Source organism: Medicago sativa, chromosome 4 (genome assembly GCF_051527215.1).
Source record: "Medicago sativa cultivar Bolivia chromosome 4, Bolivia_mono, whole genome shotgun sequence".
Lineage (NCBI taxonomy): Eukaryota > Viridiplantae > Streptophyta > Magnoliopsida > Fabales > Fabaceae > Medicago > Medicago sativa.
In genome coordinates, this window is record NC_140752.1 from 34,152,290 (window position 1) to 34,164,740 (window position 12,451).

The 12,451-nt window shown below is 39.1% G+C and overlaps 1 non-coding gene across 1 annotated transcript; it reads left to right on the top strand.

Annotated features, from left to right (window-relative positions):
- The first annotated feature begins 11,380 nt into the window (after window positions 1-11,380).
- On the top strand, window positions 11,381-11,487 carry LOC146928945 (small nucleolar RNA R71). Its single transcript, XR_015009110.1, has one exon. It is a non-coding gene; the product is annotated as a small nucleolar RNA R71 (small nucleolar RNA).
- Window positions 11,488-12,451: the final 964 nt, after the last annotated feature.

Genomic DNA, 12,451 nt, shown 5'->3' on the forward strand with positions numbered 1-12,451 from the left:
ACTGCTCCAGCGTCGTGAATCCACGGTCTTCCGATGAGACAGCTGTACGAAGCATTGATGTCCATGACTTGGAAAGTAATCTGAAATGTCTCTGGACCAATGGTAATTGGCAAGTCTACTTCCCCAAGAACATCTTTGCGAGATCCGTCGAAAGCTTTAACCAAGTAGCTGCTCCCCTCAGTGAGATTCCATGATGGCTCAATTGTCTTAGTGTAGATTCAGGCATTACATTCGAGGATGATCCAGTGTCTACCAACACATTGGATATCATGTCAGACTTGTAGTGTACTGAGATATGCAGAGCCAAGTTGTGGTGTTTTCCTGCTTCAGGGAGCTCATCATCACCAAATCCCAAGTTATTACAAGCAGTAATGTTACCCACTATTCCGTCAAACTGATCCACAGGGACTTCATGATCAACATAAGCCTGTTCCAATACTTTCATCAACACTTTCCTGTGAGCTTCTGAGCTCAAGAGCAGAGACAAGATGGATATCTTTGACGGAGTTTGCAGCAACTGGTCAACAATCTTATAGTCACTCTTCTTGATAAGCCTCAGAAGTTCGTCCAAATTAGACTCTTCAATGGGCTGGCCCGAGGGGCTGGCATTCTCTTCCTCAAGCTTAGCCATGTTTCTTCTCTTGTACAATCTTGTCTGATGAACTCTATCTGGTTGGTGAATCTTGCGAGCACGAGCCACCTTTCAGACTGCGGCGGACAAAACCAGGAGGCAATGAGCACGAGAGAAGTATTTTGTGACCAATGAATGATGCATATGATGCATGATATGCAAATGCGAAAAGACTCTTTTTTTGTCAGAAGACTTGTCAAAGTGGTTGTGAACATCACGGAGAAACATGGTTTTATTTGAAGATCTTGAGCAAAACTAGAAGTTTAGTTGAGATTGTATCACTTGGTGTTCACATCCGTGATGTTCAAAAGATGACTTGTCTAAGTCCTCCGATAAATGCATGGAAAAAAGTTTATGCATGTATGCATGTATGCATGAATGCATGATTATGTTCAAGTTCGGAGAAAACATGGTGGGTTGAAATTCAAAGTCGAGGAGTCATGGGTGGACACGGCGTCCGGTGAAACTAGGGCTTTAGGAAATAGTAACCGGGTTCTAAAAAGGTTCCCAAGTTGCAACCTCTCCGACGTATATCATGGTGTCACGAGACAACACTCGCTCCATGATTATCCGTAAGAAGGTCTAGCTTGAGTGTAGTATCGCGTGACGACTAAAACTCGAGACAACACTCGGTTTAGCCTCCGCACTACATCCTAGAAAAATGGCCATGGATGGGTTTGGTTATCTACGGTTCATAGCGTCATAGAACAATTAGGAGTAAAGTGCCTAAACGCGACAACACGCGCCGACAACATCACCCCCAAAATGCCTCAGCTATGTGGGATTGATCGCATAATCCAAAACACGAGGCAACCCCCGGAATGAATTGTCGATTATATCCCTCCTAAATCCTAAGTTCACTCAGCCCGGGTGTGGGACTTTTGATATTCTCACCCCACACGTTTGCAAGAAATTAAACATTTATTCACATAAGAAAGCAAAAAGAAGCAAGTAAAAGCAAAAGCGCAAGCGTGGAAATAAAGACTAGGCGTAACTCTCGAATTTCCCCAGTGAAGTCGCCAGCTGTTTTATCTTGGTTTTCGGGTGTCAAACATTGATTAAGTTTGAACCTTTTTAACCGGTGATATCTCATTTTTTCTTGGGAAGGGAAAAAGTAAGCAAAACCCTTGAGAATCGAGGTCCGGGAGTTGTTTTCGCTATGGGAAGGTGTTAGGCACCCATAACGACTATATTATCCTATAGGAACCGTCTTTAATTTCTACGCGCGCGCTTTATTTTTAAATGCTATTTTGAAAGATGATATTAAGCCTAAGAGTTTCTAAGTGAAGAATTGGAGGGAGAAGAATGTGTCGGAATTTTTATTTTATTTGAATTGAAGGAATTTTGTTCCTTGCCTACGTACCCGTTTAAGGGATCAAATCCACCGTAGTTCTCTTCCAAAAATGTTTTTGTTTTTGTTGGTTGATTTTAAGTTTGAAAATTGGATTTTGAAGAATGGAGAAAAGAGGCCTCAAGGGCATGAGATTATGAAAAGAGTGAGGTGGAATTAGTTATTTGCAAAATATGGTCTAAGTATGATTAAAATTCTTTAAGATTTTTGTTTAAGAAAAAGAAAAGGAAAATTCAATGGGATTTTGATCCCAAGGTTTATTAGGAAAAATGTTTGAGTGAAGTTTGTTCATATTTTTGGAAAATGATTTTTCTAAGTATAAAGCCTAAACATTCATCTAAACATACAATCCTAAACATACATCTAAACATGCATATTCTAGCTATATACCTAAAGTGGTGTGTGTGCATGTGTCGGTGTTTGTGTCGGTGTACATTATTAGAGTCCATTGTCCTTATTACATCATGCCCTAGTTTACATTCTATGGTCTTGCAAGAAATTAAAATTGCATGAAAGTAAAGTACAAAAAGTCCTAATTATTACATTCTAATCTTTGGTGAGACTTAAAATGCAAGAAATAAGATGGATATGGAATGAAATGGGAATGCTTATGAAGAATATGAGGCATGAAATGAAATGGTTAGTAACACATGGTAATATCAAAAGAAATAAAGCAAGAAACCCACTATAGCACAAAGCATAGAAAACAATCCAAGATAAAGGCAAAATGAGTGCAAACATGACTAAAATTTGATCATAGAATGCAAGAGCCATATGACCTATAATTCTCACATTCCAACATATTTTTAAAGGTTTAGAATCAGATTTTGGAATGGGAATTAAGGCAACATGATCAACTTGACATTTTTTTTTGAAGCAAACTTAAGCATATTTGCATTATTTATTCACACAAGTAACTTGTAAACTAAGTAACCTATCAAGATTCACACCTATGCAGCAATATCAAACACAAACAGTGGCTAAAACTCTATGAAATCAAGTGGTATAGGTCACAAATATTCATCAAGCAATTGGGATTGAAATCAAGCAAATTTTCATTCATTTTTAGCACAAAATATCACAAAATAGTAAGAAAATTAACCACATTATTTGTCACCAATTTCAATATGCAAAAGCTATCACAAAACACCACAAAATTATCAAGAAAGGCATATGAATTTTTGTAGAATTTTTTAAAAGATTTTTAGACTAAAAAACATACAAACTTCACAATTTTTAACAAAAATATGGTAAACATTTTATACAAAAATACTACATATTTTTAAATCAAGATTTAACATGTAACAACACTACAAAGATGTCAAAAAAACAATCAAGAACACATAGAAATTTTTTTTAGGATTTTTTATGAAAAGATTAAGCAAACAGGGGTGTAATTATCAAACAGCAGTGTGTGAAATAGCAAGAACAAGTAAAAATGAAAAAAACTGCAAGCAAACCCCAAGCCCAAGCCCAGTCCAGAAAAACGGGTAGGGTTAGAGAGTTGGAGCGGGTTGGACCCATGGGTTATGGGCATGGATCAAACCCATGGGTCATAGATGCAATATAAAAGGGTTTGTGCTTGGTTCCTTCCTCATTTTCACTCATTGTTTCTTTCTCTACAAATCTGCAGAGCTCTCTCCCTCTCTCTAAAACATTCACGTCGGAGAAGGAGACATGACGGCGGTCGGAGGAGCTCCGGTGCGGTGGTTGGCCGGAGCGCCGGCGCACCGGAGTACTTTTCTTTGAATTTTTTAAAACACTTTACATCCCCGAACTCGTCTTTCTCTTCCCTATCCAAATCCGAACTCACAAATTCAAGAATAAGCCAGGACAGTCTTGGATCTATCTACTCAGATTCGAAACTTTTTGAGGCAAAACTCATGAACGAAAATCACAACAACAAGAAAAGGATTTGGTGCGATTACCTTTGGTTTGTGGAACGAGGAAGCGAAACAACGGTAATACTCCTGAAACCACTCGAATCCGCTTCTGATCTAGTTCGAATCTGGTTGTGACGAGATTCGATTCGTTTCTTGCTCTTCTTTGTTGCTGGACGAACCTTCTTCCTCTTTGCTCCTATCTTCTGCACCTTGCTTTTCTTGCGATTCTGACCGATTTGGCTTCGGATTTGTTCTGAGTTTTTGAAAGAGTTGCTATGATGCGATTTCGTACCGGTTGAGGTCTGTTTGTGAATGCCGTGAGCCTTATGATTCAGTGTTGATGCTGGAAATAGTTTGATTTCGAATTGGTGAAGGTCTTCGCGTTTGAGATCGATTTCGGATCAATTTCTGTTTGCGAGATCGAATTCGTGATGGTGTTTGATGAAAGTTACAGTTTATGTAATGATGATTGTGGAGGTTGAAAGTGATGATGGATGATTTGGTTATGGAGGATTGAAGGTGGTGGTTAGAGGTGGTTAGAGGTGGTGATGGAGGTTGTTAGAGTTTGTTGTGGTGGTGGAAGATGAGAAAAAAGTTAGTTATGGTGGTGAGAGAGGGTTGTTACGGCTGAAGCAAGGAAAGAGGGAAAAAAAGGAAATTGATTTTTTTTTATGATTTTGTGTAAAAAAATGAATGTGTGGACTTTGACTTGACTTTGACCCATTTATAGATGATGTGGTAAGCCTTGGGCCAATGATTGGCTGCCACATGGCACTGGACTTGTAACAAACTCTTAAGGACCAATAGCATTTGGACACATGGCACTTGGACTCTAACAAATTTAAAAAGGGATTAAAATGCAAATAACAAAAGTACAAGGACCAAAATGAAAATTAAAACTAAAATTGAATTGAAAAAGTAAATTGAAAAATAACGTAAAGCGAGACGATTAAGAACAACGAAGCAGACAAGAGATTTTATGTGAAATGACCAAAACGCCCCTAGGGACTAAAACGACTAAAAAATGACTCAGATGCAATTTTAAAATGGATTTTTAACAGGGAATTAAAGCAAGAGCTTATACAAGCAAGTTAAAAGACTCAGAGACAATTTTTAGAATTTAATCAGGACCTTAACACATGAAAAGACTAAAATGCCCCTAGGGGCAAAACTGACTCAAAATGACTTCAAATGCAATTTTTAAAAGGGATTTTGACATAGGATTGAAATGAAGACTTATTCAAACTATTTGAAAGGACTCAAACAAATTTTTAAAGATGGAAAAGAAATTTTAACATGGGAAATGACTAAAATGCCCCTAGGGGCTAAACTGACTAAAAAAAATGACTCAACTGATATTTTTTGCAATGAATTTTGACATGAGATTGAAACAAAGGATTTATGCAAACCAATTTAAAAGACTCAAACAATTTTCAAGGATTAAAATGAGTTGAATGCAGGAAATGACTAAAGTACCCTTTTTCATGAATTTTGCAAACAATATTGAAATAAAATGCAGAGACAGATGCAATTGATCAGAGACAGTTCAAATGACTTATAATGCAAGAAAAGAAGAATTAAATAAGTATTTTTAGGTCCAAAATTAGGGTGTAACACCTGTGTACTTTCCTCTAGTTGGAGAACCCTTGGGTTTCAGCTTCTCATGATACTTGTCGACAAAATTACCTCGGTTTCTTCCACCTGCCCCAGAACCTTCTCTAGCTGCTTTGTCAAAACCTCTTTCAGCCTCCAAGCTGTTATGCACCAACTCATCATAATCTGTTACCCTTTGCTGACTCACTACAGCATAGAGTTCGCCCCTCAAAGCATGCTTATATTGATTGACCTTCCACATCTCATTACCCGCACACTCATTGTGAGTAGAGTAATAAGATAATTCCTCAAACTTTTTCGTAAAATCTGTCACCGACATATGACCTTGCCTCAGATGGAGAAATTCTTGCTCCTTCCTGACCTTGTATGACAAAGGAAGGTACTTCTCCTTCATCACTTGCTTGAAATTCTCCCAGTTCAACTCCAACCCATTATTCTCCATTCTACGCCGAGCAGTTTCCCACCAATCAAGCGCTGCACCTCGGAATTGATTCGTTGCAAAAACCACTTTATCTTCCTCGGTGCAATGAACCATCAGAAAAATCTTTTCCATCTGTTTGATCCACCTCTTAGCTTCAGGTGGCTCACCACTACCATCGAACTCCGGGGGATGGTTCCGGTTAAATTCTCGAAAGGTCGGATTTCCCACAACTGGAGGTGGTGGAGGGGGCTGATGACAAACACCCGAACCTTGCTGCATATTTGCTGCCCACTGCTGCTGAGTCTGAGCGTTCTGCTGTATCTGCTGCTGCATCATATGCATCATCTGTTGATTTTGTTGCATCAACTGTGCCCACATCTGAGCATCAGGATTAACATTCTCCTCCACATACGGATTACCTCTTGGCCGGCCTCGTCCCCTTCAGGCTCCAGACATTTTCGCTCTAACTGTCATATTTAAGTCAAAGTGATCAATTTTAACCAATATAACAATGAGGGCAAATATCTTACACACCAAAAAGAACGACTACTTGAATTGTATTATTAATGACCCAAGGCACGATCTGGAAAGACCTGCTCTGATACCAAATTGTAACGCCTAAACTTAAAAGTGTCTAGAATATTCAAATAAGCGTTAAACTGGCATTGGATACATTAATTATACAAATACAAAACACGACATCAAGTCGGAAATTCAGTTACAACACCATCCAAAGCTACTATGTTACATTATTTCACCAAAAGGTTTAACATACATAGGGTAGCTACAAGACCCATAAAAACACATCTTATAATATAACATATACATCTCTATTTCACAACAAAGCGATTCCATGAAGTCACGATCAATCCAAGACTCTTTCTTTACCTTTTCCTTGCGCAACCTGTGAACCTGAACAAATAAGGAGTTGGGTGAGACATAATGTCTCAGTGAGTTCTTTCTAGCCCTAGGCTAGTGATAACCTCGGGGATAACCTATGGTTATCACGTGTCTACTTTACAACCTGGCGGTTGATTATACGTGTGTGGACTTGTACCTTTGATGGTCGTGCATGCTATATCCGTCTTAGGTCTTCCCTATTTGTTATAGGCTTGCTAACAACATACGTGCCATGGCGGTTAAGGGTTCCTAGAACCGCTTTGCTATGATACGCTAAATGTATCTAAGCCTAAACATGAATCAAATCATGGCACAACCTATACCGGACGAATAGGGTATCCTAAGATCGTCCTTGGCAATCTTTTATAACTTGCTCAAATCTATCATCATATCATAATCATGCATGAACACATTCATTATATCATTATGTTAGGGTTGAAGAATCAAACATAATCTTGGTTCATTTTACGGAGAGTCCCGGGTGGAGTAACCCCGAGTACACTCCCATACATGACCGATGTACGTACATCGGACTCCCTCAGTGTCGTGCGGGTCCCTTGCGGCTTGAACCGTTCCCCTTAGGTCGAGAACCTCTCGTATCCCCCTAACGTGGATAGCGAGAGACACGAACACCTACATCTTGTATTAGTCATAATCTTATGCATACATGAATGATTAATCTATAACCACTTGAGTTAAATTCCTTTAACTCGGATCCTTGATCGATCCTTAGGGCAATACATATAAGTTCATAATCATAAAAGACAGTCATTACCCTTAACATAATTAATTTTGATCTACATCCTAGTTCTCAACATCTACGTCGAGGCTCTAGTTCCATTTCTCTCCTACACTATTACATAATGCCCATTCAACTTATCTAATAAACTCCCTCGTATGCCATGCTCATTTATGCATAATGAATACTTGCTTAACATTCAAGAAACATTCTTTTGGAAACTATGCCTTGGTGTCTTGAATTTAGGGGTTACCGTTCAAGATTTGTTCTAAGAAAACCGCCCGCGAAACGCCCATACCAGCCATGACGAGCAAAACAAGGAGTCTCCCCCACTGTCTGCTCGCCATGGCGAGTGAAATGGTGTGGGAGGCGAGTAGTTACTCGCCTAGGCGAGTTGGGGGCGAGTGGAACCCCCCATTCGAACTTCCAGCTCGCCGTGGCGAGTAATAGCTCGCCGTGGCAAGTTATGGCAGTCCAGAACATGTAAAAATGACATTTTGAACCCAAAAACCTCAAAGCAAGGCATCCCAAGACATACCATAGTACTAGAAGTCATATAGAACCTGTAAAACAGCTATTATGCAAGTATTCACAAGTATAAAGATGCATGGCATATAAGGGGTAACTTTCCTATACATTAACCCTAGAAAAGATATATAGTTTTCATGCAAGCTTTAACACTCATCCCATGGAATGGAACTACCCTAGAACTCACCTTGAAATAACCTGAGAATATGTACACAACTCCAAGTTCTTGACAACAAACCCTAAACTCAAAACCCTAGTTGAAAGATGAAAGTTTGGTGAAGCTTGCTTCCAACTTGTCACCAACAAACACCAAACTCTACCCTTGCTTCAATTCTAACTTCTTGAAGGATTAAGTGAAGATTAAGGGAGGATCATGAGTAGAAAGAGGTGTAGAGAAGAAAAGAGAAGATTGCTTCAATACTTCCCTATCCAAAACCATAAACCCTAATCATCTTATAATTGATTCCAAAGAGAAGAAAAAGGAAGCAAAAATTGTGGGTGAAGGATGATGATGATGACCGATTTCTAGAGAGAAGGGAGAGCAAAACTTTCTTTCAAACCCTAGTGAGAGAAAGTGAAGAGGATTGTGTGAAAAATTTGGACTAAAGTCCTTAAATAGTCCCTCAGGCGCAAATTACCATTATACCCCTAGTCTTAAACGCGCTTAAATTATCGTTAACAGGTAATTCTTCGTATCTTAAAAGTGGGATATTACAGTTATCAAAGTTCAACCTATCCTTAGTGAAATTAATAGAACTTAGAAACTCATAGGTGAGGTTCTCATAACCTATCATAGGTCTCAACATCTCAATCCAACCTAGGTTTCCTAACAACTTATAAACATCATTCCTAATCCCTAGCACATTCAAACTATAAGAATCATGATACCTAGATGGATGCAAAGATTTAGAAGTTAGAATTTTATACCTATCCCTTTGCTTGTTGTCGTTGAACTTGATTCCATGATTCTTTTCTTGTGCTTGCTTCTTTGAGGGAGGTCCTCCGGAAGAGCTTGCTGGTTCCTTACCACTTCTCCTTGAAGCCATTGACCATGGGTGTGGGTTGGTTTGAAGGTTTAGGGTTTTAAAAGATTTTTGGTGGAAAGGATTGGTTTAGGGTTTGGTTTTATGTTTTAGTAAGGTTTACGAGTTGGTTATGGAGATTGGTTGAGAATTTGTGGTTTTTGGGTTAGGTTTTGAATGATTAGGGTTTTGGTGAATTGAGGGTTTGGGTGGATGAAAGTTGTTTTTTGATTGGTGGTTTGTGTTTTGAATGAAGTTTGTGAGTGATTGGTGAAAGAATTGAGTGGATTGGTGAAGTTTTGAGGAAGATATGAAAGTTTGAAGATGGATGGTTATGGAGGTTTAGAGAGAAGTTTTAAAAGATGAAAGAGGGTTGTGGTTTGAGAATGAGGAAGAAGAAAGGAAATTTTGAAGGTTACAGGAAGTGAGAGATCGGGCACGGCCGTGCCAACCTTGGCACGGGTCGTGCCAACCTTGGCACGGGCCGTGCCAACTTTCTGGACTTTTGGCCTTCTTTTGCTTGTAACATCTGGCACGGCCGTGCCAACCTTAGCACGGGTCGTGCCAACCTTCTGGTCCTAGGGGCTTCAAAATTTTCAGTTTTTCTCAAATCATACTCGGACAATTACCTACAAAACACTTAAAACAAAGGAAAACAAACAAAATAAAGCAAATAAATGCGTGGGTTGCCTCCCACGAAGCGCTCTTTTAGTGTCATTAGCTTGACGGTTAGAAAGGGTCCTTAGAATGGATCAAATATATCATATTGCGTAGATGACGTTATAAAACGTTCTTTCAACACATCACTCACTTGAAAGACTATCCTACCAAGTTTAACATCAATAATAGCTCCCGCAGTTGCAAGGAAAGGTCTACCTAGGATTATAGGGACGTCTTCGTCCTTTTCAATGTCAATGACTATAAAATCAGTTGGGATGTATATCCCTTCTATCTTAGCAGGTATGTCCTCAACAAATCCTACTGGTTTCATGGTAGAATGATCAGCTAACTTCAACTCTATCTCGGTAGGTTTCAACTCTCCTATTCCCATCCGCTTAAAGAGGGACAAAGGTAACAAACTAACGCTAGCTCCTAAGTCACACAAGGCATTGTCAACGGTCTCATTCCCAATCATACAAGGTATGGCAAAACTACCTGGATCCCTAAGCTTAGTGGGTGTCTTCTGAATGATTGCACTAGTGTCCTTAGCCAAAGTTATTGTCTCACTATGCTCTATAACCCTTTTCTTTGAAAAAATTTCCTTTAAAAACTTGGCATATAGAGGCATCCTAGAGAAAGCTTCTGCAAAAGGAAGTTTAATGCAAACCTTTCTAAGTATGTTAACAAATTTTTCAAACTTCCCCTCCAATTTAAGCTTAGCAATATCTAATGGGGATGGAGTTTGGGTTTTATCAAGCGGTTTCTCACTTTCTATCTCAGTTTTCTCACCTAAAAGCTTGACATTTTCTTCCTTAATGTTTTGAACCTTAGCAATAGTTTCTCCTAACTTACTACCCCCAAAAGATATGACATTAACATGAGCTTTAGGGTTGGCTTCGGTTTGACCAGGAAAGACTCCCGGTGCATGAGAAAGAGCGGACACTTGTTGGGCTATTTGGGAGATTTGTGTTTCAAGAATTTTAGAATGAGTGGAGATAGAATCGACCTTGGTATTGAGTTTGGAAAGAGAATCGTTCAGAAATCCGGTTTGGTTTTTAAGTTCTTGAAGTTGTTTATTTTGGTTGGCAATAGAATTTTCCAACAAAATTTCCAAATTGGATTTCTGAGCAAATCTCTGGTTGTTTGCATAACCAGGTGGTGCTACTTGTCCATAGGGATTTTGATTTTTGTAAAAATTTTGATTTTGTCTCATCCCTTGGTTGTATTGAGCATAATTCATTTGCTCAACACCATTGATAGCACTACCTAGTTGACAATCAACACCAACATGACCAGTTATACCACAGATTTCACAAGAAGAAGGAGTAGAAGCAGAATTGATGGCACTAACATTGAATTTTTCAAATTTCTCCGTTAATGCATCAATTTTAGAAGCAATGTGGTCATAGTTAGAGACTTCATACATACCTGCCTCCTTTTTGGAGGATGAAGAACTAGTTATGGCTCTCTCATCGGTCCATTTGTAATGATTCTGAGCCATGTCTTCAATCAAGGCGTATGCCTCCGTGTAGTTCTTGTTCATTAGAGCTCCACCTACAGCTGCATCAACAGACACCTTAGTGGTATAAGATAAGCCATTATAAAAGGTGTGGACTATGAGCCAACTCTCTAGACCATGGTGGGGACAAAGTCTAAGCATTTCTTTGAAACGCTCCCACTCATCGTAGAGAGACTCCCCATCTTTTTGATTAAACCGAGTAATTTGGTCCCTAAGTTTAGCAGTTTTGGATGGGGGAAAGAATCAGACAAGGAATGCTTGCCTCATTTGATCCCATGAAGTAATGGAACCGACTTCGAGGGAATGGAACCAAGCGCTAGCTCTATCCCTTAAGGAAAAGGGAAAGAGATGAAGTCTTACGGCCTCTTGGTTCTCCTTCATGGTTCCACTAATTCGTAGGAAAACAGAGATGTGAAGATTGGGATCCTCGGTGGGGGATCCCGAAAATTGGTTTTGCTGCACCAGTTTAAATAGGGCAGGCTTAATTTCAAAATTGTCATCATCAACCGTTGGGTACACAATAATAGCTTGTGGCTCAGCCGTAGACGGCGTTGCATAGTCTTTGAGAGTGCGATTAGCCATGGCAATATTATTTTGTGCCGCTCTCCTCCTTCTATGTAAGAACCTTTCGATCTCGGGTATGAATACCGCTCGATTTCTTGTTCTTCGCATAAAAGGTTGAGAACCCAAGAAGTTAGTGATAACAGAAAAATAAAAATGAAAAGAAAAATAAAAGAAAAAGAAGAAGAGAGAAATCTAATCACTAAAGAAAAGTTAAGTAAATTAGTTAACTCCCCGGCAACGGTGCCAAAAACTTGATAGAGCCAAACCGCAAGTGCACGGTCTATCGAAGTAATAGTAGTAAGAGAGTATCATTCCGCTAGGGAGTTGTTCAATCTAATTAACTTTAAAAGAATGATTAGAGGGGAAGAAAGTCTATAAAGAGGAGGTTTTGTTGCTGAAGGTAAATAACAATAATATAAAAGAGCCTTGGGATTATTGGTTCGTCATAATAACAAATCTTTCACAAGAAAAGACTTTAACTTCTAATTTCTTGGTTTACACCTTAATTTCTAAAGACCGGTTTCCCTTTAGCCCCTCACCTTTCAGATGAAAGTCCGGTGAGAGTTTACTTCTAGTAATCAAGCGTATTTCGCTGACTTGATTACTAGAAGATGCTTAT